Below are 26,063 nucleotides of genomic sequence, written 5' to 3' on the forward strand. Positions count from 1 at the left end.
CGCCCTTGATAAGCTCTGTTGGTCATGTTCTCAAAGAGATCTAGCAAATTGCCAAGTGCGATTTTCCTTTCAAAAAAAATAATTTGACTAAGTTTGGCTGTAAATATCTTTTCCGAACTTTGTGCTTTTGTTCTTTTACATTGGTGTCCAGCAGCTTCCAAATGACAGCAAAGGTATGAAAGGAGATGGAAGCCTTGAGCCCATCACGTCAGCGACAGCTTTCAGTGCGGTGACAGGTCTCGTCTGTAGTCATGGCCGAGTGGTTAAGGCGATGGATTAGAAATCCATTGGGGTTTCCCCACGCAGGTTCGAATCCTGCTGACTACGTTCTGAATGCCTTCCTATTGGAGCAATTTTCGGTCAAAGTTCAGGAAACCTGCTTTGAAAACCAGGCCGGTCATTTGATGAGACTTGGGAAACTCGAGTTCTTCATCAGAAATGTTCCACATCTAAAACGTTATCCCTGTTTCTCTTTCCAGATACCCTGCTCGTCACGTCGGGTTTCAGCAGTTGTTATTGAACGTCCTGAGCGGAATTGCTGCTTTTCCTTTGATTCCTTTAATCCCAGTCCTCTGTTCACTGACTCTGATCAGTGGCAACACTTCTTCCTGCACGTCAAAGTGCTCGTTCCCCACCGCTCCCTCTCCCATCATTACAAACAATCGCAGGAAATTGCACTTAACCGCCTTTGTTCCAAAGTGAAACTCACCAGCCTCGGGAATCTCTCCACCAAACGGGACTTCTCATGCCTGGACATGGTGCAAGCCAGAGAGTTGTGAAGAGATACTGTGAAAATATTGTCAATTGGCAGTTGGAAATATGTTTAGGAAGCAAACCATATAATCTAGGATCCAGCTTTGGAAATCTTGAGAAACTCTTTGGGAAATGGAATCAGAGGAGAATGAAGAAGTGTGAAATCTCGGACCGAGTAGAGGACGGACATTGACTCTGATGTTCTCGGGACAGGAACTCATCTGAGACATTGAAAGAATTCTCGCTCCCGTACGTGAGGAATACAAACTTCATCTGGATTCTGGGACAATGAAAAACTCTGGAACACTCAAGACAATATCCAAAAATATGACTGGGATCACTGCAGTACGACTACTATAGATGGGTCACATTTTGTCCAGTGTGGGCAGGAGGGCTTCCTGACACAGTATGTAGACAGGCCTTCAAGGGACGAAGCCACTTTAGATTTAATAGTGGGTAACGAGCCTGGCCAGGTTTTAGATTTGGAAGTAGGTGAGCACTTTGCAATGAGGAGCTTATTACGATGCAATGAGGTAGGATTTAGGAAGCGTAGAATGGTGTAGGAAACAGCAGGGGCTGAGCACATTAAAAATGTGGAGCTTATTCAAGGAAAAGCTCCTGTGTGTCCTAGATAAGTATGTACCTGTCAGACAGTGAGGAAGATATAGAACGCGTGAGCCGTGGTTTACTAAGGAAGAGGAATCCCTGGTCAAGAAGAACAAGAAGTCTTCTGTTAGGACAAAACGTGAAAACTCAGTTGGAGCGCTCGAGGGTTACAACGATGTCAGAAAAGACCTAAAAAGAGAGCTGAGAAGAGTCAGGAGGAGACATGAGAAGTTGTTGGCGGATATGATCAGCGTTAAGCTAAGGCTTTCCATTGGTTAACCTAAGGCTTTCCATAGGTATGTCAGGAATAAAAGAATGACGAGAGTTAGCTTTGGGACAGTCAAGGATAATAGTGGGAAGTTGTGTGTGGAGTCAGAGGAGATAGGGGAAGCACTACGTAAACAGTGTTCGACAGTATTTGCTACAGAAAATGAAAATGTTGGCGAGGAAGATATAGAGACAATTGCGTCTAGACTGAGAAGAGATCGAGGTTCACAAGGAAGAGTTATTAGAAATACTGCAGAGTGTGAAAATAGAGTGTGAAAAAATCCCTGCGCCGGATGGGATCTATCTGATGTTGTTTAGCAAATGCACTGCAGGAAGGTACAAATCAAGCTGATGCTCACAACGGCTCGTTTTGAGCCGCTAATTGGCAGTGAAGTGGCGGCGTCAATAACAGCTGTCACGCATCTCGTCTTATTCCACACCCTGAGCTCGAAATGACCCGAGATCTCTCGCTGAGTTTCTGCAGGGTCTTGCTTGGACGACACCATGACACTTTTTCACTGCAGTGAATCATGAAATCGCGTCGTGACTGTGAATAAAACGATGGAAACTTCCAGCAGAGGAGGAGCCGACCCTGAAGCAGGCAGCTGAGGACAAATGTTTCTCCTTTGCCAGTGAAAGGCACTGCTTCAGAAATTGGAAGCTTCCAAGTGAAGCTGTGTTGGCGATTATCTTCGCTGCTTGCTCACCTTTTTAATTCTGATTCCGTGATAATCAATCACATTACATATCGACATGCTGCCAGCGTGTGACGTTACATTTGGGCCAGTGGCGTAATGGATAACGCGTCTGACTTCGGATCAGAAGATTGTAGGTTCGAGTCCTACCTGGCTCGTGGGGGAACGTCTCACTTTAACCGTGGTCCGTGTTGACGCTCCCCAATGAAGTCCTTGGTCGGGATGGCGCTTCTGCAGTTAGAACTTGTGTTTGTTCTATTGTCCATTTCAAATTTCACCTCACCACAACGGACACTTCTGTCAGTCTCGGGTGTCTCCCTCTGTGGGTGGAAATGAGCATGAGCTCCTCAAAAGAGTTACAATTCGTTGTGAAAATGTCATACTTCTGTCCCATTATTGTGCCATTTAAGAACACAGGATAACCTCATTGACACTTGCCCTGGAAACATTAGAATACACAAGACTTTGAGCCAAAGTTGGAAACTGCGACTTGAATAGATGGTTCTCTGATTAGCCGCAATGCACAATGGGCAGAATGGCCTTTTCCCACTTTGTAAATCTTCGAAGACAAGTTGAAAATAATCTGCAACGAAAATGTTCAGAAAGGGGCTTTTATTTCGACCAAATACGATAGTACCTATCGCCTTGTCTTGTTATTTACTTGTGAGGTTTCGTTACTCTAAGCACCGTGGCCCGGATCCTATTCCCGCTCACGGAACGGTTGTCTTGTTCAGCAAACATATTGGTGTACCAGTACTTCTGCGGATTTTCCGATGCAAACAGGTCATTGGTTTTGTCCAAAACATTATGAAGGTTAACATAAAACAAACAGCTGCAGTTGCTGGAAATCTGAGCCAAAAACGAAAATAGTTTGCGGAACACATCAAGCTGGCAACAGAAACGTCGACTTTGCTGCTCCTCGGATGCTGCCTTACCGACTGTGCTTTTCCAGCATCACTCTGATCTAAAATCTGGTTTCCAGCATCTGCAGTCCTCACTTTTACTTAGTTTCTTCAGTGTCGCTGGTTCCCAACTCAACAACTCCATCTCTAGCGGTTTCATGTCTGTTCCTCCATGCTGAGGAGCTGAAGAGTGAAGAAAATTAACTCACCCCATCCATCTCTGGGGTAATTGGGGACGGAAAAAGAATCTTATCACATTGAAATATATCTAGATACGACTTAATCCCTGTCTTTTATTGGGAACCATCTCTTTCATTGTAACCATGAGGAAAGACCATTTCGTTCGCCAGAATATGTCACAACGTTTGATTGTTTCTCGTCCAAGAACACTCAGATCAATAGCGCCCTTGATAAGCTCTGTTGGTCATGTTCTCAAAGAGATCTAGCAAATTGCCAAGTGCGATTTTCCTTTCAAAAAATAATTTTGACTAAGTTTGGCTGTAAATATCTTTTCCGAACTTTGTGCTTTTGTTCTTTTACATTGGTGTCCAGCAGCTTCCAAATGACAGCAAAGGTATGAAAGGAGATGGAAGCCTTGAGCCCATCACGTCAGCGACAGCTTTCAGTGCGGTGACAGGTCTCGTCTGTAGTCATGGCCGAGTGGTTAAGGCGATGGATTAGAAATCCATTGGGGTTTCCCCACGCAGGTTCGAATCCTGCTGACTACGTTCTGAATGCCTTCCTATTGGAGCAATTTTCGGTCAAAGTTCAGGAAACCTGCTTTGAAAACCAGGCCGGTCATTTGATGAGACTTGGGAAACTCGAGTTCTTCATCAGAAATGTTCCACATCTAAAACGTTATCCCTGTTTCTCTTTCCAGATACCCTGCTCGTCACGTCGGGTTTCAGCAGTTGTTATTGAACGTCCTGAGCGGAATTGCTGCTTTTCCTTTGATTCCTTTAATCCCAGTCCTCTGTTCACTGACTCTGATCAGTGGCAACACTTCTTCCTGCACGTCAAAGTGCTCGTTCCCCACCGCTCCCTCTCCCATCATTACAAACAATCGCAGGAAATTGCCACTTAACCGCCTTTGTTCCAAAGTGAAACTCACCAGCCTCGGGAATCTCTCCACCAAACGGGACTTCTCATGCCTGGACATGGTGCAAGCCAGAGAGTTGTGAAGAGATACTGTGAAAATATTGTCAATTGGCAGTTGGAAATATGTTTAGGAAGCAAACCATATAATCTAGGATCCAGCTTTGGAAATCTTGAGAAACTCTTTGGGAAATGGAATCAGAGGAGAATGAAGAAGTGTGAAATCTCGGACCGAGTAGAGGACGGGACATTGACTCTGATGTTCTCGGGACAGGAACTCATCTGAGACATTGAAAGAATTCTCGCTCCCGTACGTGAGGAATACAAACTTCATCTGGATTCTGGGACAATGAAAAACTCTGGAACACTCAAGACAATATCCAAATATTGACTGGGATCACTGCAGTACGACTACTATAGATGGGTCACATTTTGTCCAGTGTGGGCAGGAGGGCTTCCTGACACAGTATGTAGACAGGCCTTCAAGGGACGAAGCCACTTTAGATTTAATAGTGGGTAACGAGCCTGGCCAGGTTTTAGATTTGGAAGTAGGTGAGCACTTTGCAATGAGGAGCTTATTACGATGCAATGAGGTAGGATTTAGGAAGCGTAGAATGGTGTAGGAAACAGCAGGGGCTGAGCACATTAAAAATGTGGAGCTTATTCAAGGAAAAGCTCCTGTGTGTCCTAGATAAGTATGTACCTGTCAGACAGTGAGGAAGATATAGAACGCGTGAGCCGTGGTTTACTAAGGAAGAGGAATCCCTGGTCAAGAAGAACAAGAAGTCTTCTGTTAGGACAAAACGTGAAAACTCAGTTGGAGCGCTCGAGGGTTACAACGATGTCAGAAAAGACCTAAAAAGAGAGCTGAGAAGAGTCAGGAGGAGACATGAGAAGTTGTTGGCGGATATGATCAGCGTTAAGCTAAGGCTTTCCATTGGTTAACCTAAGGCTTTCCATAGGTATGTCAGGAATAAAAGAATGACGAGAGTTAGCTTTGGGACAGTCAAGGATAATAGTGGGAAGTTGTGTGTGGAGTCAGAGGAGATAGGGGAAGCACTACGTAAACAGTGTTCGACAGTATTTGCTACAGAAAATGAAAATGTTGGCGAGGAAGATATAGAGACAATTGCGTCTAGACTGAGAAGAGATCGAGGTTCACAAGGAAGAGTTATTAGAAATACTGCAGAGTGTGAAAATAGAGTGTGAAAAAATCCCTGCGCCGGATGGGATCTATCTGATGTTGTTTAGCAAATGCACTGCAGGAAGGTACAAATCAAGCTGATGCTCACAACGGCTCGTTTTGAGCCGCTAATTGGCAGTGAAGTGGCGGCGTCAATAACAGCTGTCACGCATCTCGTCTTATTCCACACCCTGAGCTCGAAATGACCCGAGATCTCTCGCTGAGTTTCTGCAGGGTCTTGCTTGGACGACACCATGACACTTTTTCACTGCAGTGAATCATGAAATCGCGTCGTGACTGTGAATAAAACGATGGAAACTTCCAGCAGAGGAGGAGCCGACCCTGAAGCAGGCAGCTGAGGACAAATGTTTCTCCTTTGCCAGTGAAAGGCACTGCTTCAGAAATTGGAAGCTTCCAAGTGAAGCTGTGTTGGCGATTATCTTCGCTGCTTGCTCACCTTTTTAATTCTGATTCCGTGATAATCAATCACATTACATATCGACATGCTGCCAGCGTGTGACGTTACATTTGGGCCAGTGGCGTAATGGATAACGCGTCTGACTTCGGATCAGAAGATTGTAGGTTCGAGTCCTACCTGGCTCGTGGGGGAACGTCTCACTTTAACCGTGGTCCGTGTTGACGCTCCCCAATGAAGTCCTGGTCGGGATGGCGCTTCTGCAGTTAGAACTTGTGTTTGTTCTATTGTCCATTTCAAATTTCACCTCACCACAACGGACACTTCTGTCAGTCTCGGGTGTCTCCCTCTGTGGGTGGAAATGAGCATGAGCTCCTCAAAAGAGTTACAATTCGTTGTGAAAATGTCATACTTCTGTCCCATTATTGTGCCATTTAAGAACACAGGATAACCTCATTGACACTTGCCCTGGAAACATTAGAATACACAAGACTTTGAGCCAAAGTTGGAAACTGCGACTTGAATAGATGGTTCTCTGATTAGCCGCAATGCACAATGGGCAGAATGGCCTTTTCCCACTTTGTAAATCTTCGAAGACAAGTTGAAAATAATCTGCAACGAAAATGTTCAGAAAGGGGCTTTTATTTCGACCAAATACGATAGTACCTATCGCCTTGTCTTGTTATTTACTTGTGAGGTTTCGTTACTCTAAGCACCGTGGCCCGGATCCTATTCCCGCTCACGGAACGGTTGTCTTGTTCAGCAAACATATTGGTGTACCAGTACTTCTGCGGATTTTCCGATGCAAACAGGTCATTGGTTTTGTCCAAAACATTATGAAGGTTAACATAAAACAAACAGCTGCAGTTGCTGGAAATCTGAGCCAAAAACGAAAATAGTTTGCGGAACACATCAAGCCTGGCAACAGAAACGTCGACTTTGCTGCTCCTCGGATGCTGCCTTACCGACTGTGCTTTTCCAGCATCACTCTGATCTAAAATCTGGTTTCCAGCATCTGCAGTCCTCACTTTTACTTAGTTTCTTCAGTGTCGCTGGTTCCCAACTCAACAACTCCATCTCTAGCGGTTTCATGTCTGTTCCTCCATGCTGAGGAGCTGAAGAGTGAAGAAAATTAACTCACCCCATCCATCTCTGGGGTAATTGGGGACGGAAAAAGAATCTTATCACATTGAAATATATCTAGATACGACTTAATCCCTGTCTTTTATTGGGAACCATCTCTTTCATTGTAACCATGAGGAAAGACCATTTCGTTCGCCAGAATATGTCACAACGTTTGATTGTTTCTCGTCCAAGAACACTCAGATCAATAGCGCCCTTGATAAGCTCTGTTGGTCATGTTCTCAAAGAGATCTAGCAAATTGCCAAGTGCGATTTTCCTTTCAAAAAATAATTTTGACTAAGTTTGGCTGTAAATATCTTTTCCGAACTTTGTGCTTTTGTTCTTTTACATTGGTGTCCAGCAGCTTCCAAATGACAGCAAAGGTATGAAAGGAGATGGAAGCCTTGAGCCCATCACGTCAGCGACAGCTTTCAGTGCGGTGACAGGTCTCGTCTGTAGTCATGGCCGAGTGGTTAAGGCGATGGATTAGAAATCCATTGGGGTTTCCCCACGCAGGTTCGAATCCTGCTGACTACGTTCTGAATGCCTTCCTATTGGAGCAATTTTCGGTCAAAGTTCAGGAAACCTGCTTTGAAAACCAGGCCGGTCATTTGATGAGACTTGGGAAACTCGAGTTCTTCATCAGAAATGTTCCACATCTAAAACGTTATCCCTGTTTCTCTTTCAGATACCCTGCTCGTCACGTCGGGTTTCAGCAGTTGTTATTGAACGTCCTGAGCGGAATTGCTGCTTTTCCTTTGATTCCTTTAATCCCAGTCCTCTGTTCACTGACTCTGATCAGTGGCAACACTTCTTCCTGCACGTCAAAGTGCTCGTTCCCCACCGCTCCCTCTCCCATCATTACAAACAATCGCAGGAAATTGCCACTTAACCGCCTTTGTTCCAAAGTGAAACTCACCAGCCTCGGGAATCTCTCCACCAAACGGGACTTCTCATGCCTGGACATGGTGCAAGCCAGAGAGTTGTGAAGAGATACTGTGAAAATATTGTCAATTGGCAGTTGGAAATATGTTTAGGAAGCAAACCATATAATCTAGGATCCAGCTTTGGAAATCTTGAGAAACTCTTTGGGAAATGGAATCAGAGGAGAATGAAGAAGTGTGAAATCTCGGACCGAGTAGAGGACGGGACATTGACTCTGATGTTCTCGGGACAGGAACTCATCTGAGACATTGAAAGAATTCTCGCTCCCGTACGTGAGGAATACAAACTTCATCTGGATTCTGGGACAATGAAAAACTCTGGAACACTCAAGACAATATCCAAATATTGACTGGGATCACTGCAGTACGACTACTATAGATGGGTCACATTTTGTCCAGTGTGGGCAGGAGGGCTTCCTGACACAGTATGTAGACAGGCCTTCAAGGGACGAAGCCACTTTAGATTTAATAGTGGGTAACGAGCCTGGCCAGGTTTTAGATTTGGAAGTAGGTGAGCACTTTGCAATGAGGAGCTTATTACGATGCAATGAGGTAGGATTTAGGAAGCGTAGAATGGTGTAGGAAACAGCAGGGGCTGAGCACATTAAAAATGTGGAGCTTATTCAAGGAAAAGCTCCTGTGTGTCCTAGATAAGTATGTACCTGTCAGACAGTGAGGAAGATATAGAACGCGTGAGCCGTGGTTTACTAAGGAAGAGGAATCCCTGGTCAAGAAGAACAAGAAGTCTTCTGTTAGGACAAAACGTGAAAACTCAGTTGGAGCGCTCGAGGGTTACAACGATGTCAGAAAAGACCTAAAAAGAGAGCTGAGAAGAGTCAGGAGGAGACATGAGAAGTTGTTGGCGGATATGATCAGCGTTAAGCTAAGGCTTTCCATTGGTTAACCTAAGGCTTTCCATAGGTATGTCAGGAATAAAAGAATGACGAGAGTTAGCTTTGGGACAGTCAAGGATAATAGTGGGAAGTTGTGTGTGGAGTCAGAGGAGATAGGGGAAGCACTACGTAAACAGTGTTCGACAGTATTTGCTACAGAAAATGAAAATGTTGGCGAGGAAGATATAGAGACAATTGCGTCTAGACTGAGAAGAGATCGAGGTTCACAAGGAAGAGTTATTAGAAATACTGCAGAGTGTGAAAATAGAGTGTGAAAAAATCCCTGCGCCGGATGGGATCTATCTGATGTTGTTTAGCAAATGCACTGCAGGAAGGTACAAATCAAGCTGATGCTCACAACGGCTCGTTTTGAGCCGCTAATTGGCAGTGAAGTGGCGGCGTCAATAACAGCTGTCACGCATCTCGTCTTATTCCACACCCTGAGCTCGAAATGACCCGAGATCTCTCGCTGAGTTTCTGCAGGGTCTTGCTTGGACGACACCATGACACTTTTTCACTGCAGTGAATCATGAAATCGCGTCGTGACTGTGAATAAAACGATGGAAACTTCCAGCAGAGGAGGAGCCGACCCTGAGCAGGCAGCTGAACAAATGTTTCTCCTTTGCCAGAAAGGCTGCTTCAGAAATTGAAGCTTCCAAGAAGCTGTGTTGGCGATTATCTTCGCTGCTTGCTCACCTTAATTCTGATTCCGTGATAATCAATCACATTACATATCGACATGCTGCCAGCGTGTGACGTTACATTTGGGCCAGTGGCGTAATGGATAACCTCTGACTTCGGATCAGAAGATTGTAGGTTCGAGTCCTACCTTTGGGGGAACGTCTCACTTTAACCGTGGTCTGTCGCTCCCCAATGAAGTCATGGCGCTTCTGCAGTTAGAACTTGTGTTTGTTCTAATTTCAATCACCTCACCACAACGGACAAGTCTCGAAATGAGCATTCCTCAAAGAACAATTCGTTGTGAAAATGTCTACTTCTATTTCCATTTAAGAACCAGGAATCACACTTGCCCTGGAAACATTAGTACACAAGACTTTGAGCCAAAGTTGGAAACTGCGACTTGAATAGATGGTTCTCTGTAGCCGCAATGCACAATGGGCAGAATTTTTCCCACTTGTGAGGTTTCGTTACTCTAAGCACCGTGGCCCGGATCCTATTCCCGCTCACGGAACGGTTGTCTTGTTCAGCAAACATATTGGTGTACCAGTACTTCTGCGGATTTTCCGATGCAAACAGGTCATTGGTTTTGTCCAAAACATTATGAAGGTTAACATAAAACAAACAGCTGCAGTTGCTGGAAATCTGAGCCAAAAACGAAAATAGTTTGCGGAACACATCAAGCCTGGCAACAGAAACGTCGACTTTGCTGCTCCTCGGATGCTGCCTTACCGACTGTGCTTTTCCAGCATCACTCTGATCTAAAATCTGGTTTCCAGCATCTGCAGTCCTCACTTTTACTTAGTTTCTTCAGTGTCGCTGGTTCCCAACTCAACAACTCCATCTCTAGCGGTTTCATGTCTGTTCCTCCATGCTGAGGAGCTGAAGAGTGAAGAAAATTAACTCACCCCATCCATCTCTGGGGTAATTGGGGACGGAAAAAGAATCTTATCACATTGAAATATATCTAGATACGACTTAATCCCTGTCTTTTATTGGGAACCATCTCTTTCATTGTAACCATGAGGAAAGACCATTTCGTTCGCCAGAATATGTCACAACGTTTGATTGTTTCTCGTCAAGAACACTCAGATCAATAGCGCCCTTGATAAGCTCTGTTGGTCATGTTCTCAAAGAGATCTAGCAAATTGCCAAGTGCGATTTTCCTTTCAAAAAATAATTTTGACTAAGTTTGGCTGTAAATATCTTTTCCGAACTTTGTGCTTTTGTTCTTTTACATTGGTGTCCAGCAGCTTCCAAATGACAGCAAAGGTATGAAAGGAGATGGAAGCCTTGAGCCCATCACGTCAGCGACAGCTTTCAGTGCGGTGACAGGTCTCGTCTGTAGTCATGGCCGAGTGGTTAAGGCGATGGATTAGAAATCCATTGGGGTTTCCCCACGCAGGTTCGAATCCTGCTGACTACGTTCTGAATGCCTTCCTATTGGAGCAATTTTCGGTCAAAGTTCAGGAAACCTGCTTTGAAAACCAGGCCGGTCATTTGATGAGACTTGGGAAACTCGAGTTCTTCATCAGAAATGTTCCACATCTAAAACGTTATCCCTGTTTCTCTTTCCAGATACCCTGCTCGTCACGTCGGGTTTCAGCAGTTGTTATTGAACGTCCTGAGCGGAATTGCTGCTTTTCCTTTGATTCCTTTAATCCCAGTCCTCTGTTCACTGACTCTGATCAGTGGCAACACTTCTTCCTGCACGTCAAAGTGCTCGTTCCCCACCGCTCCCTCTCCCATCATTACAAACAATCGCAGGAAATTGCCACTTAACCGCCTTTGTTCCAAAGTGAAACTCACCAGCCTCGGGAATCTCTCCACCAAACGGGACTTCTCATGCCTGGACATGGTGCAAGCCAGAGAGTTGTGAAGAGATACTGTGAAAATATTGTCAATTGGCAGTTGGAAATATGTTTAGGAAGCAAACCATATAATCTAGGATCCAGCTTTGGAAATCTTGAGAAACTCTTTGGGAAATGGAATCAGAGGAGAATGAAGAAGTGTGAAATCTCGGACCGAGTAGAGGACGGGACATTGACTCTGATGTTCTCGGGACAGGAACTCATCTGAGACATTGAAAGAATTCTCGCTCCCGTACGTGAGGAATACAAACTTCATCTGGATTCTGGGACAATGAAAAACTCTGGAACACTCAAGACAATATCCAAATATTGACTGGGATCACTGCAGTACGACTACTATAGATGGGTCACATTTTGTCCAGTGTGGGCAGGAGGGCTTCCTGACACAGTATGTAGACAGGCCTTCAAGGGACGAAGCCACTTTAGATTTAATAGTGGGTAACGAGCCTGGCCAGGTTTTAGATTTGGAAGTAGGTGAGCACTTTGCAATGAGGAGCTTATTACGATGCAATGAGGTAGGATTTAGGAAGCGTAGAATGGTGTAGGAAACAGCAGGGGCTGAGCACATTAAAAATGTGGAGCTTATTCAAGGAAAAGCTCCTGTGTGTCCTAGATAAGTATGTACCTGTCAGACAGTGAGGAAGATATAGAACGCGTGAGCCGTGGTTTACTAAGGAAGAGGAATCCCTGGTCAAGAAGAACAAGAAGTCTTCTGTTAGGACAAAACGTGAAAACTCAGTTGGAGCGCTCGAGGGTTACAACGATGTCAGAAAAGACCTAAAAAGAGAGCTGAGAAGAGTCAGGAGGAGACATGAGAAGTTGTTGGCGGATATGATCAGCGTTAAGCTAAGGCTTTCCATTGGTTAACCTAAGGCTTTCCATAGGTATGTCAGGAATAAAAGAATGACGAGAGTTAGCTTTGGGACAGTCAAGGATAATAGTGGGAAGTTGTGTGTGGAGTCAGAGGAGATAGGGGAAGCACTACGTAAACAGTGTTCGACAGTATTTGCTACAGAAAATGAAAATGTTGGCGAGGAAGATATAGAGACAATTGCGTCTAGACTGAGAAGAGATCGAGGTTCACAAGGAAGAGTTATTAGAAATACTGCAGAGTGTGAAAATAGAGTGTGAAAAAATCCCTGCGCCGGATGGGATCTATCTGATGTTGTTTAGCAAATGCACTGCAGGAAGGTACAAATCAAGCTGATGCTCACAACGGCTCGTTTTGAGCCGCTAATTGGCAGTGAAGTGGCGGCGTCAATAACAGCTGTCACGCATCTCGTCTTATTCCACACCCTGAGCTCGAAATGACCCGAGATCTCTCGCTGAGTTTCTGCAGGGTCTTGCTTGGACGACACCATGACACTTTTTCACTGCAGTGAATCATGAAATCGCGTCGTGACTGTGAATAAAACGATGGAAACTTCCAGCAGAGGAGGAGCCGACCCTGAAGCAGGCAGCTGAGGACAAATGTTTCTCCTTTGCCAGTGAAAGGCACTGCTTCAGAAATTGGAAGCTTCCAAGTGAAGCTGTGTTGGCGATTATCTTCGCTGCTTGCTCACCTTTTTAATTCTGATTCCGTGATAATCAATCACATTACATATCGACATGCTGCCAGCGTGTGACGTTACATTTGGGCCAGTGGCGTAATGGATAACGCGTCTGACTTCGGATCAGAAGATTGTAGGTTCGAGTCCTACCTGGCTCGTGGGGGAACGTCTCACTTTAACCGTGGTCCGTGTTGACGCTCCCCAATGAAGTCCTGGTCGGGATGGCGCTTCTGCAGTTAGAACTTGTGTTTGTTCTATTGTCCATTTCAAATTTCACCTCACCACAACGGACACTTCTGTCAGTCTCGGGTGTCTCCCTCTGTGGGTGGAAATGAGCATGAGCTCCTCAAAAGAGTTACAATTCGTTGTGAAAATGTCATACTTCTGTCCCATTATTGTGCCATTTAAGAACACAGGATAACCTCATTGACACTTGCCCTGGAAACATTAGAATACACAAGACTTTGAGCCAAAGTTGGAAACTGCGACTTGAATAGATGGTTCTCTGATTAGCCGCAATGCACAATGGGCAGAATGGCCTTTTCCCACTTTGTAAATCTTCGAAGACAAGTTGAAAATAATCTGCAACGAAAATGTTCAGAAAGGGGCTTTTATTTCGACCAAATACGATAGTACCTATCGCCTTGTCTTGTTATTTACTTGTGAGGTTTCGTTACTCTAAGCACCGTGGCCCGGATCCTATTCCCGCTCACGGAACGGTTGTCTTGTTCAGCAAACATATTGGTGTACCAGTACTTCTGCGGATTTTCCGATGCAAACAGGTCATTGGTTTTGTCCAAAACATTATGAAGGTTAACATAAAACAAACAGCTGCAGTTGCTGGAAATCTGAGCCAAAAACGAAAATAGTTTGCGGAACACATCAAGCCTGGCAACAGAAACGTCGACTTTGCTGCTCCTCGGATGCTGCCTTACCGACTGTGCTTTTCCAGCATCACTCTGATCTAAAATCTGGTTTCCAGCATCTGCAGTCCTCACTTTTACTTAGTTTCTTCAGTGTCGCTGGTTCCCAACTCAACAACTCCATCTCTAGCGGTTTCATGTCTGTTCCTCCATGCTGAGGAGCTGAAGAGTGAAGAAAATTAACTCACCCCATCCATCTCTGGGGTAATTGGGGACGGAAAAAGAATCTTATCACATTGAAATATATCTAGATACGACTTAATCCCTGTCTTTTATTGGGAACCATCTCTTTCATTGTAACCATGAGGAAAGACCATTTCGTTCGCCAGAATATGTCACAACGTTTGATTGTTTCTCGTCCAAGAACACTCAGATCAATAGCGCCCTTGATAAGCTCTGTTGGTCATGTTCTCAAAGAGATCTAGCAAATTGCCAAGTGCGATTTTCCTTTCAAAAAATAATTTTGACTAAGTTTGGCTGTAAATATCTTTTCCGAACTTTGTGCTTTTGTTCTTTTACATTGGTGTCCAGCAGCTTCCAAATGACAGCAAAGGTATGAAAGGAGATGGAAGCCTTGAGCCCATCACGTCAGCGACAGCTTTCAGTGCGGTGACAGGTCTCGTCTGTAGTCATGGCCGAGTGGTTAAGGCGATGGATTAGAAATCCATTGGGGTTTCCCCACGCAGGTTCGAATCCTGCTGACTACGTTCTGAATGCCTTCCTATTGGAGCAATTTTCGGTCAAAGTTCAGGAAACCTGCTTTGAAAACCAGGCCGGTCATTTGATGAGACTTGGGAAACTCGAGTTCTTCATCAGAAATGTTCCACATCTAAAACGTTATCCCTGTTTCTCTTTCCAGATACCCTGCTCGTCACGTCGGGTTTCAGCAGTTGTTATTGAACGTCCTGAGCGGAATTGCTGCTTTTCCTTTGATTCCTTTAATCCCAGTCCTCTGTTCACTGACTCTGATCAGTGGCAACACTTCTTCCTGCACGTCAAAGTGCTCGTTCCCCACCGCTCCCTCTCCCATCATTACAAACAATCGCAGGAAATTGCCACTTAACCGCCTTTGTTCCAAAGTGAAACTCACCAGCCTCGGGAATCTCTCCACCAAACGGGACTTCTCATGCCTGGACATGGTGCAAGCCAGAGAGTTGTGAAGAGATACTGTGAAAATATTGTCAATTGGCAGTTGGAAATATGTTTAGGAAGCAAACCATATAATCTAGGATCCAGCTTTGGAAATCTTGAGAAACTCTTTGGGAAATGGAATCAGAGGAGAATGAAGAAGTGTGAAATCTCGGACCGAGTAGAGGACGGGACATTGACTCTGATGTTCTCGGGACAGGAACTCATCTGAGACATTGAAAGAATTCTCGCTCCCGTACGTGAGGAATACAAACTTCATCTGGATTCTGGGACAATGAAAAACTCTGGAACACTCAAGACAATATCCAAATATTGACTGGGATCACTGCAGTACGACTACTATAGATGGGTCACATTTTGTCCAGTGTGGGCAGGAGGGCTTCCTGACACAGTATGTAGACAGGCCTTCAAGGGACGAAGCCACTTTAGATTTAATAGTGGGTAACGAGCCTGGCCAGGTTTTAGATTTGGAAGTAGGTGAGCACTTTGCAATGAGGAGCTTATTACGATGCAATGAGGTAGGATTTAGGAAGCGTAGAATGGTGTAGGAAACAGCAGGGGCTGAGCACATTAAAAATGTGGAGCTTATTCAAGGAAAAGCTCCTGTGTGTCCTAGATAAGTATGTACCTGTCAGACAGTGAGGAAGATATAGAACGCGTGAGCCGTGGTTTACTAAGGAAGAGGAATCCCTGGTCAAGAAGAACAAGAAGTCTTCTGTTAGGACAAAACGTGAAAACTCAGTTGGAGCGCTCGAGGGTTACAACGATGTCAGAAAAGACCTAAAAAGAGAGCTGAGAAGAGTCAGGAGGAGACATGAGAAGTTGTTGGCGGATATGATCAGCGTTAAGCTAAGGCTTTCCATTGGTTAACCTAAGGCTTTCCATAGGTATGTCAGGAATAAAAGAATGACGAGAGTTAGCTTTGGGACAGTCAAGGATAATAGTGGGAAGTTGTGTGTGGAGTCAGAGGAGATAGGGGAAGCACTACGTAAACAGTGTTCGACAGTATTTGCTACAGAAAATGAAAATGTTGGCGAGGAAGATATAGAGACAATTGCGTCTAGACTGAGAAGAGATCGAGGTTCACAAGGAAGAGTTATTAGAAATACTGCAGAGTGTGAAAATAGAGTGTGAAAAAATCCCTGCGCCGGATGGGATCTATCTGATGTTGTTTAGCAAATGCACTGCAGGAAGGTACAAATCAAGCTGATGCTCACAACGGCTCGTTTTGAGCCGCTAATTGGCAGTGAAGTGGCGGCGTCAATAACAGCTGTCACGCATCTCGTCTTATTCCACACCCTGAGCTCGAAATGACCCGAGATCTCTCGCTGAGTTTCTGCAGGGTCTTGCTTGGACGACACCATGACACTTTTTCACTGCAGTGAATCATGAAATCGCGTCGTGACTGTGAATAAAACGATGGAAACTTCCAGCAGAGGAGGAGCCGACCCTGAAGCAGGCAGCTGAGGACAAATGTTTCTCCTTTGCCAGTGAAAGGCACTGCTTCAGAAATTGGAAGCTTCCAAGTGAAGCTGTGTTGGCGATTATCTTCGCTGCTTGCTCACCTTTTTAATTCTGATTCCGTGATAATCAATCACATTACATATCGACATGCTGCCAGCGTGTGACGTTACATTTGGGCCAGTGGCGTAATGGATAACGCGTCTGACTTCGGATCAGAAGATTGTAGGTTCGAGTCCTACCTGGCTCGTGGGGGAACGTCTCACTTTAACCGTGGTCCGTGTTGACGCTCCCCAATGAAGTCCTGGTCGGGATGGCGCTTCTGCAGTTAGAACTTGTGTTTGTTCTATTGTCCATTTCAAATTTCACCTCACCACAACGGACACTTCTGTCAGTCTCGGGTGTCTCCCTCTGTGGGTGGAAATGAGCATGAGCTCCTCAAAAGAGTTACAATTCGTTGTGAAAATGTCATACTTCTGTCCCATTATTGTGCCATTTAAGAACACAGGATAACCTCATTGACACTTGCCCTGGAAACATTAGAATACACAAGACTTTGAGCCAAAGTTGGAAACTGCGACTTGAATAGATGGTTCTCTGATTAGCCGCAATGCACAATGGGCAGAATGGCCTTTTCCCACTTTGTAAATCTTCGAAGACAAGTTGAAAATAATCTGCAACGAAAATGTTCAGAAAGGGGCTTTTATTTCGACCAAATACGATAGTACCTATCGCCTTGTCTTGTTATTTACTTGTGAGGTTTCGTTACTCTAAGCACCGTGGCCCGGATCCTATTCCCGCTCACGGAACGGTTGTCTTGTTCAGCAAACATATTGGTGTACCAGTACTTCTGCGGATTTTCCGATGCAAACAGGTCATTGGTTTTGTCCAAAACATTATGAAGGTTAACATAAAACAAACAGCTGCAGTTGCTGGAAATCTGAGCCAAAAACGAAAATAGTTTGCGGAACACATCAAGCCTGGCAACAGAAACGTCGACTTTGCTGCTCCTCGGATGCTGCCTTACCGACTGTGCTTTTCCAGCATCACTCTGATCTAAAATCTGGTTTCCAGCATCTGCAGTCCTCACTTTTACTTAGTTTCTTCAGTGTCGCTGGTTCCCAACTCAACAACTCCATCTCTAGCGGTTTCATGTCTGTTCCTCCATGCTGAGGAGCTGAAGAGTGAAGAAAATTAACTCACCCCATCCATCTCTGGGGTAATTGGGGACGGAAAAAGAATCTTATCACATTGAAATATATCTAGATACGACTTAATCCCTGTCTTTTATTGGGAACCATCTCTTTCATTGTAACCATGAGGAAAGACCATTTCGTTCGCCAGAATATGTCACAACGTTTGATTGTTTCTCGTCCAAGAACACTCAGATCAATAGCGCCCTTGATAAGCTCTGTTGGTCATGTTCTCAAAGAGATCTAGCAAATTGCCAAGTGCGATTTTCCTTTCAAAAAATAATTTTGACTAAGTTTGGCTGTAAATATCTTTTCCGAACTTTGTGCTTTTGTTCTTTTACATTGGTGTCCAGCAGCTTCCAAATGACAGCAAAGGTATGAAAGGAGATGGAAGCCTTGAGCCCATCACGTCAGCGACAGCTTTCAGTGCGGTGACAGGTCTCGTCTGTAGTCATGGCCGAGTGGTTAAGGCGATGGATTAGAAATCCATTGGGGTTTCCCCACGCAGGTTCGAATCCTGCTGACTACGTTCTGAATGCCTTCCTATTGGAGCAATTTTCGGTCAAAGTTCAGGAAACCTGCTTTGAAAACCAGGCCGGTCATTTGATGAGACTTGGGAAACTCGAGTTCTTCATCAGAAATGTTCCACATCTAAAACGTTATCCCTGTTTCTCTTTCCAGATACCCTGCTCGTCACGTCGGGTTTCAGCAGTTGTTATTGAACGTCCTGAGCGGAATTGCTGCTTTTCCTTTGATTCCTTTAATCCCAGTCCTCTGTTCACTGACTCTGATCAGTGGCAACACTTCTTCCTGCACGTCAAAGTGCTCGTTCCCCACCGCTCCCTCTCCCATCATTACAAACAATCGCAGGAAATTGCCACTTAACCGCCTTTGTTCCAAAGTGAAACTCACCAGCCTCGGGAATCTCTCCACCAAACGGGACTTCTCATGCCTGGACATGGTGCAAGCCAGAGAGTTGTGAAGAGATACTGTGAAAATATTGTCAATTGGCAGTTGGAAATATGTTTAGGAAGCAAACCATATAATCTAGGATCCAGCTTTGGAAATCTTGAGAAACTCTTTGGGAAATGGAATCAGAGGAGAATGAAGAAGTGTGAAATCTCGGACCGAGTAGAGGACGGGACATTGACTCTGATGTTCTCGGGACAGGAACTCATCTGAGACATTGAAAGAATTCTCGCTCCCGTACGTGAGGAATACAAACTTCATCTGGATTCTGGGACAATGAAAAACTCTGGAACACTCAAGACAATATCCAAATATTGACTGGGATCACTGCAGTACGACTACTATAGATGGGTCACATTTTGTCCAGTGTGGGCAGGAGGGCTTCCTGACACAGTATGTAGACAGGCCTTCAAGGGACGAAGCCACTTTAGATTTAATAGTGGGTAACGAGCCTGGCCAGGTTTTAGATTTGGAAGTAGGTGAGCACTTTGCAATGAGGAGCTTATTACGATGCAATGAGGTAGGATTTAGGAAGCGTAGAATGGTGTAGGAAACAGCAGGGGCTGAGCACATTAAAAATGTGGAGCTTATTCAAGGAAAAGCTCCTGTGTGTCCTAGATAAGTATGTACCTGTCAGACAGTGAGGAAGATATAGAACGCGTGAGCCGTGGTTTACTAAGGAAGAGGAATCCCTGGTCAAGAAGAACAAGAAGTCTTCTGTTAGGACAAAACGTGAAAACTCAGTTGGAGCGCTCGAGGGTTACAACGATGTCAGAAAAGACCTAAAAAGAGAGCTGAGAAGAGTCAGGAGGAGACATGAGAAGTTGTTGGCGGATATGATCAGCGTTAAGCTAAGGCTTTCCATTGGTTAACCTAAGGCTTTCCATAGGTATGTCAGGAATAAAAGAATGACGAGAGTTAGCTTTGGGACAGTCAAGGATAATAGTGGGAAGTTGTGTGTGGAGTCAGAGGAGATAGGGGAAGCACTACGTAAACAGTGTTCGACAGTATTTGCTACAGAAAATGAAAATGTTGGCGAGGAAGATATAGAGACAATTGCGTCTAGACTGAGAAGAGATCGAGGTTCACAAGGAAGAGTTATTAGAAATACTGCAGAGTGTGAAAATAGAGTGTGAAAAAATCCCTGCGCCGGATGGGATCTATCTGATGTTGTTTAGCAAATGCACTGCAGGAAGGTACAAATCAAGCTGATGCTCACAACGGCTCGTTTTGAGCCGCTAATTGGCAGTGAAGTGGCGGCGTCAATAACAGCTGTCACGCATCTCGTCTTATTCCACACCCTGAGCTCGAAATGACCCGAGATCTCTCGCTGAGTTTCTGCAGGGTCTTGCTTGGACGACACCATGACACTTTTTCACTGCAGTGAATCATGAAATCGCGTCGTGACTGTGAATAAAACGATGGAAACTTCCAGCAGAGGAGGAGCCGACCCTGAAGCAGGCAGCTGAGGACAAATGTTTCTCCTTTGCCAGTGAAAGGCACTGCTTCAGAAATTGGAAGCTTCCAAGTGAAGCTGTGTTGGCGATTATCTTCGCTGCTTGCTCACCTTTTTAATTCTGATTCCGTGATAATCAATCACATTACATATCGACATGCTGCCAGCGTGTGACGTTACATTTGGGCCAGTGGCGTAATGGATAACGCGTCTGACTTCGGATCAGAAGATTGTAGGTTCGAGTCCTACCTGGCTCGTGGGGGAACGTCTCACTTTAACCGTGGTCCGTGTTGACGCTCCCCAATGAAGTCCTGGTCGGGATGGCGCTTCTGCAGTTAGAACTTGTGTTTGTTCTATTGTCCATTTCAAATTTCACCTCACCACAACGGACACTTCTGTCAGTCTCGGGTGTCTCCCTCTGTGGGTGGAAATGAGCATGAGCTCCTCAAAAGAGTTACAATTCGTTGTGAAAATGTCATACTTCTGTCCCATTATTGTGCCATTTAAGAACACAGGATAACCTCATTGACACTTGCCCTGGAAACATTAGAATACACAAGACTTTGAGCCAAAGTTGGAAACTGCGACTTGAATAGATGGTTCTCTGATTAGCCGCAATGCACAATGGGCAGAATGGCCTTTTCCCACTTTGTAAATCTTCGAAGACAAGTTGAAAATAATCTGCAACGAAAATGTTCAGAAAGGGGCTTTTATTTCGACCAAATACGATAGTACCTATCGCCTTGTCTTGTTATTTACTTGTGAGGTTTCGTTACTCTAAGCACCGTGGCCCGGATCCTATTCCCGCTCACGGAACGGTTGTCTTGTTCAGCAAACATATTGGTGTACCAGTACTTCTGCGGATTTTCCGATGCAAACAGGTCATTGGTTTTGTCCAAAACATTATGAAGGTTAACATAAAACAAACAGCTGCAGTTGCTGGAAATCTGAGCCAAAAACGAAAATAGTTTGCGGAACACATCAAGCCTGGCAACAGAAACGTCGACTTTGCTGCTCCTCGGATGCTGCCTTACCGACTGTGCTTTTCCAGCATCACTCTGATCTAAAATCTGGTTTCCAGCATCTGCAGTCCTCACTTTTACTTAGTTTCTTCAGTGTCGCTGGTTCCCAACTCAACAACTCCATCTCTAGCGGTTTCATGTCTGTTCCTCCATGCTGAGGAGCTGAAGAGTGAAGAAAATTAACTCACCCCATCCATCTCTGGGGTAATTGGGGACGGAAAAAGAATCTTATCACATTGAAATATATCTAGATACGACTTAATCCCTGTCTTTTATTGGGAACCATCTCTTTCATTGTAACCATGAGGAAAGACCATTTCGTTCGCCAGAATATGTCACAACGTTTGATTGTTTCTCGTCCAAGAACACTCAGATCAATAGCGCCCTTGATAAGCTCTGTTGGTCATGTTCTCAAAGAGATCTAGCAAATTGCCAAGTGCGATTTTCCTTTCAAAAAATAATTTTGACTAAGTTTGGCTGTAAATATCTTTTCCGAACTTTGTGCTTTTGTTCTTTTACATTGGTGTCCAGCAGCTTCCAAATGACAGCAAAGGTATGAAAGGAGATGGAAGCCTTGAGCCCATCACGTCAGCGACAGCTTTCAGTGCGGTGACAGGTCTCGTCTGTAGTCATGGCCGAGTGGTTAAGGCGATGGATTAGAAATCCATTGGGGTTTCCCCACGCAGGTTCGAATCCTGCTGACTACGTTCTGAATGCCTTCCTATTGGAGCAATTTTCGGTCAAAGTTCAGGAAACCTGCTTTGAAAACCAGGCCGGTCATTTGATGAGACTTGGGAAACTCGAGTTCTTCATCAGAAATGTTCCACATCTAAAACGTTATCCCTGTTTCTCTTTCCAGATACCCTGCTCGTCACGTCGGGTTTCAGCAGTTGTTATTGAACGTCCTGAGCGGAATTGCTGCTTTTCCTTTGATTCCTTTAATCCCAGTCCTCTGTTCACTGACTCTGATCAGTGGCAACACTTCTTCCTGCACGTCAAAGTGCTCGTTCCCCACCGCTCCCTCTCCCATCATTACAAACAATCGCAGGAAATTGCCACTTAACCGCCTTTGTTCCAAAGTGAAACTCACCAGCCTCGGGAATCTCTCCACCAAACGGGACTTCTCATGCCTGGACATGGTGCAAGCCAGAGAGTTGTGAAGAGATACTGTGAAAATATTGTCAATTGGCAGTTGGAAATATGTTTAGGAAGCAAACCATATAATCTAGGATCCAGCTTTGGAAATCTTGAGAAACTCTTTGGGAAATGGAATCAGAGGAGAATGAAGAAGTGTGAAATCTCGGACCGAGTAGAGGACGGGACATTGACTCTGATGTTCTCGGGACAGGAACTCATCTGAGACATTGAAAGAATTCTCGCTCCCGTACGTGAGGAATACAAACTTCATCTGGATTCTGGGACAATGAAAAACTCTGGAACACTCAAGACAATATCCAAATATTGACTGGGATCACTGCAGTACGACTACTATAGATGGGTCACATTTTGTCCAGTGTGGGCAGGAGGGCTTCCTGACACAGTATGTAGACAGGCCTTCAAGGGACGAAGCCACTTTAGATTTAATAGTGGGTAACGAGCCTGGCCAGGTTTTAGATTTGGAAGTAGGTGAGCACTTTGCAATGAGGAGCTTATTACGATGCAATGAGGTAGGATTTAGGAAGCGTAGAATGGTGTAGGAAACAGCAGGGGCTGAGCACATTAAAAATGTGGAGCTTATTCAAGGAAAAGCTCCTGTGTGTCCTAGATAAGTATGTACCTGTCAGACAGTGAGGAAGATATAGAACGCGTGAGCCGTGGTTTACTAAGGAAGAGGAATCCCTGGTCAAGAAGAACAAGAAGTCTTCTGTTAGGACAAAACGTGAAAACTCAGTTGGAGCGCTCGAGGGTTACAACGATGTCAGAAAAGACCTAAAAAGAGAGCTGAGAAGAGTCAGGAGGAGACATGAGAAGTTGTTGGCGGATATGATCAGCGTTAAGCTAAGGCTTTCCATTGGTTAACCTAAGGCTTTCCATAGGTATGTCAGGAATAAAAGAATGACGAGAGTTAGCTTTGGGACAGTCAAGGATAATAGTGGGAAGTTGTGTGTGGAGTCAGAGGAGATAGGGGAAGCACTACGTAAACAGTGTTCGACAGTATTTGCTACAGAAAATGAAAATGTTGGCGAGGAAGATATAGAGACAATTGCGTCTAGACTGAGAAGAGATCGAGGTTCACAAGGAAGAGTTATTAGAAATACTGCAGAGTGTGAAAATAGAGTGTGAAAAAATCCCTGCGCCGGATGGGATCTATCTGATGTTGTTTAGCAAATGCACTGCAGGAAGGTACAAATCAAGCTGATGCTCACAACGGCTCGTTTTGAGCCGCTAATTGGCAGTGAAGTGGCGGCGTCAATAACAGCTGTCACGCATCTCGTCTTATTCCACACCCTGAGCTCGAAATGACCCGAGATCTCTCGCTGAGTTTCTGCAGGGTCTTGCTTGGACGACACCATGACACTTTTTCACTGCAGTGAATCATGAAATCGCGTCGTGACTGTGAATAAAACGATGGAAACTTCCAGCAGAGGAGGAGCCGACCCTGAAGCAGGCAGCTGAGGACAAATGTTTCTCCTTTGCCAGTGAAAGGCACTGCTTCAGAAATTGGAAGCTTCCAAGTGAAGCTGTGTTGGCGATTATCTTCGCTGCTTGCTCACCTTTTTAATTCTGATTCCGTGATAATCAATCACATTACATATCGACATGCTGCCAGCGTGTGACGTTACATTTGGGCCAGTGGCGTAATGGATAACGCGTCTGACTTCGGATCAGAAGATTGTAGGTTCGAGTCCTACCTGGCTCGTGGGGGAACGTCTCACTTTAACCGTGGTCCGTGTTGACGCTCCCCAATGAAGTCCTGGTCGGGATGGCGCTTCTGCAGTTAGAACTTGTGTTTGTTCTATTGTCCATTTCAAATTTCACCTCACCACAACGGACACTTCTGTCAGTCTCGGGTGTCTCCCTCTGTGGGTGGAAATGAGCATGAGCTCCTCAAAAGAGTTACAATTCGTTGTGAAAATGTCATACTTCTGTCCCATTATTGTGCCATTTAAGAACACAGGATAACCTCATTGACACTTGCCCTGGAAACATTAGAATACACAAGACTTTGAGCCAAAGTTGGAAACTGCGACTTGAATAGATGGTTCTCTGATTAGCCGCAATGCACAATGGGCAGAATGGCCTTTTCCCACTTTGTAAATCTTCGAAGACAAGTTGAAAATAATCTGCAACGAAAATGTTCAGAAAGGGGCTTTTATTTCGACCAAATACGATAGTACCTATCGCCTTGTCTTGTTATTTACTTGTGAGGTTTCGTTACTCTAAGCACCGTGGCCCGGATCCTATTCCCGCTCACGGAACGGTTGTCTTGTTCAGCAAACATATTGGTGTACCAGTACTTCTGCGGATTTTCCGATGCAAACAGGTCATTGGTTTTGTCCAAAACATTATGAAGGTTAACATAAAACAAACAGCTGCAGTTGCTGGAAATCTGAGCCAAAAACGAAAATAGTTTGCGGAACACATCAAGCCTGGCAACAGAAACGTCGACTTTGCTGCTCCTCGGATGCTGCCTTACCGACTGTGCTTTTCCAGCATCACTCTGATCTAAAATCTGGTTTCCAGCATCTGCAGTCCTCACTTTTACTTAGTTTCTTCAGTGTCGCTGGTTCCCAACTCAACAACTCCATCTCTAGCGGTTTCATGTCTGTTCCTCCATGCTGAGGAGCTGAAGAGTGAAGAAAATTAACTCACCCCATCCATCTCTGGGGTAATTGGGGACGGAAAAAGAATCTTATCACATTGAAATATATCTAGATACGACTTAATCCCTGTCTTTTATTGGGAACCATCTCTTTCATTGTAACCATGAGGAAAGACCATTTCGTTCGCCAGAATATGTCACAACGTTTGATTGTTTCTCGTCCAAGAACACTCAGATCAATAGCGCCCTTGATAAGCTCTGTTGGTCATGTTCTCAAAGAGATCTAGCAAATTGCCAAGTGCGATTTTCCTTTCAAAAAATAATTTTGACTAAGTTTGGCTGTAAATATCTTTTCCGAACTTTGTGCTTTTGTTCTTTTACATTGGTGTCCAGCAGCTTCCAAATGACAGCAAAGGTATGAAAGGAGATGGAAGCCTTGAGCCCATCACGTCAGCGACAGCTTTCAGTGCGGTGACAGGTCTCGTCTGTAGTCATGGCCGAGTGGTTAAGGCGATGGATTAGAAATCCATTGGGGTTTCCCCACGCAGGTTCGAATCCTGCTGACTACGTTCTGAATGCCTTCCTATTGGAGCAATTTTCGGTCAAAGTTCAGGAAACCTGCTTTGAAAACCAGGCCGGTCATTTGATGAGACTTGGGAAACTCGAGTTCTTCATCAGAAATGTTCCACATCTAAAACGTTATCCCTGTTTCTCTTTCCAGATACCCTGCTCGTCACGTCGGGTTTCAGCAGTTGTTATTGAACGTCCTGAGCGGAATTGCTGCTTTTCCTTTGATTCCTTTAATCCCAGTCCTCTGTTCACTGACTCTGATCAGTGGCAACACTTCTTCCTGCACGTCAAAGTGCTCGTTCCCCACCGCTCCCTCTCCCATCATTACAAACAATCGCAGGAAATTGCCACTTAACCGCCTTTGTTCCAAAGTGAAACTCACCAGCCTCGGGAATCTCTCCACCAAACGGGACTTCTCATGCCTGGACATGGTGCAAGCCAGAGAGTTGTGAAGAGATACTGTGAAAATATTGTCAATTGGCAGTTGGAAATATGTTTAGGAAGCAAACCATATAATCTAGGATCCAGCTTTGGAAATCTTGAGAAACTCTTTGGGAAATGGAATCAGAGGAGAATGAAGAA

The 26,063-nt window shown here is 44.8% G+C and overlaps 14 non-coding genes across 14 annotated transcripts; all 14 read left to right on the plus strand.

Annotated features, from left to right (window-relative positions):
* Positions 1-245: 245 nt before the first annotated feature.
* On the plus strand, positions 246-327 carry trnas-aga (transfer RNA serine (anticodon AGA)). Its single transcript has one exon. It is a non-coding gene; the product is annotated as a tRNA-Ser (tRNA).
* A 2,079-nt stretch (positions 328-2,406) lies between these two features.
* On the plus strand, positions 2,407-2,479 carry trnar-ucg (transfer RNA arginine (anticodon UCG)). The gene has a single exon. It is a non-coding gene; the product is annotated as a tRNA-Arg (tRNA).
* Positions 2,480-3,869: 1,390 nt separating this feature from the next.
* On the plus strand, positions 3,870-3,951 carry trnas-aga (transfer RNA serine (anticodon AGA)). Its single transcript has one exon. It is a non-coding gene; the product is annotated as a tRNA-Ser (tRNA).
* Positions 3,952-6,031: 2,080 nt separating this feature from the next.
* trnar-ucg (transfer RNA arginine (anticodon UCG)) lies at positions 6,032-6,104 on the plus strand. The gene has a single exon. It is a non-coding gene; the product is annotated as a tRNA-Arg (tRNA).
* Positions 6,105-7,494: 1,390 nt separating this feature from the next.
* On the plus strand, positions 7,495-7,576 carry trnas-aga (transfer RNA serine (anticodon AGA)). Its single transcript has one exon. It is a non-coding gene; the product is annotated as a tRNA-Ser (tRNA).
* A 3,322-nt stretch (positions 7,577-10,898) lies between these two features.
* Positions 10,899-10,980, plus strand: trnas-aga (transfer RNA serine (anticodon AGA)). Its single transcript has one exon. It is a non-coding gene; the product is annotated as a tRNA-Ser (tRNA).
* Positions 10,981-13,060: 2,080 nt separating this feature from the next.
* On the plus strand, positions 13,061-13,133 carry trnar-ucg (transfer RNA arginine (anticodon UCG)). Its single transcript has one exon. It is a non-coding gene; the product is annotated as a tRNA-Arg (tRNA).
* A 1,390-nt stretch (positions 13,134-14,523) lies between these two features.
* Positions 14,524-14,605, plus strand: trnas-aga (transfer RNA serine (anticodon AGA)). The gene has a single exon. It is a non-coding gene; the product is annotated as a tRNA-Ser (tRNA).
* Positions 14,606-16,685: 2,080 nt separating this feature from the next.
* Positions 16,686-16,758, plus strand: trnar-ucg (transfer RNA arginine (anticodon UCG)). The gene has a single exon. It is a non-coding gene; the product is annotated as a tRNA-Arg (tRNA).
* A 1,390-nt stretch (positions 16,759-18,148) lies between these two features.
* trnas-aga (transfer RNA serine (anticodon AGA)) lies at positions 18,149-18,230 on the plus strand. The gene has a single exon. It is a non-coding gene; the product is annotated as a tRNA-Ser (tRNA).
* Positions 18,231-20,310: 2,080 nt separating this feature from the next.
* On the plus strand, positions 20,311-20,383 carry trnar-ucg (transfer RNA arginine (anticodon UCG)). The gene has a single exon. It is a non-coding gene; the product is annotated as a tRNA-Arg (tRNA).
* Positions 20,384-21,773: 1,390 nt separating this feature from the next.
* On the plus strand, positions 21,774-21,855 carry trnas-aga (transfer RNA serine (anticodon AGA)). Its single transcript has one exon. It is a non-coding gene; the product is annotated as a tRNA-Ser (tRNA).
* A 2,080-nt stretch (positions 21,856-23,935) lies between these two features.
* On the plus strand, positions 23,936-24,008 carry trnar-ucg (transfer RNA arginine (anticodon UCG)). The gene has a single exon. It is a non-coding gene; the product is annotated as a tRNA-Arg (tRNA).
* Positions 24,009-25,398: 1,390 nt separating this feature from the next.
* Positions 25,399-25,480, plus strand: trnas-aga (transfer RNA serine (anticodon AGA)). Its single transcript has one exon. It is a non-coding gene; the product is annotated as a tRNA-Ser (tRNA).
* The last annotated feature ends 583 nt before the right edge of the window (positions 25,481-26,063 follow it).

Source organism: Hemiscyllium ocellatum, unplaced genomic scaffold, assembly GCF_020745735.1.
Source record: "Hemiscyllium ocellatum isolate sHemOce1 unplaced genomic scaffold, sHemOce1.pat.X.cur. scaffold_2975_pat_ctg1, whole genome shotgun sequence".
NCBI lineage: Eukaryota > Metazoa > Chordata > Chondrichthyes > Orectolobiformes > Hemiscylliidae > Hemiscyllium > Hemiscyllium ocellatum.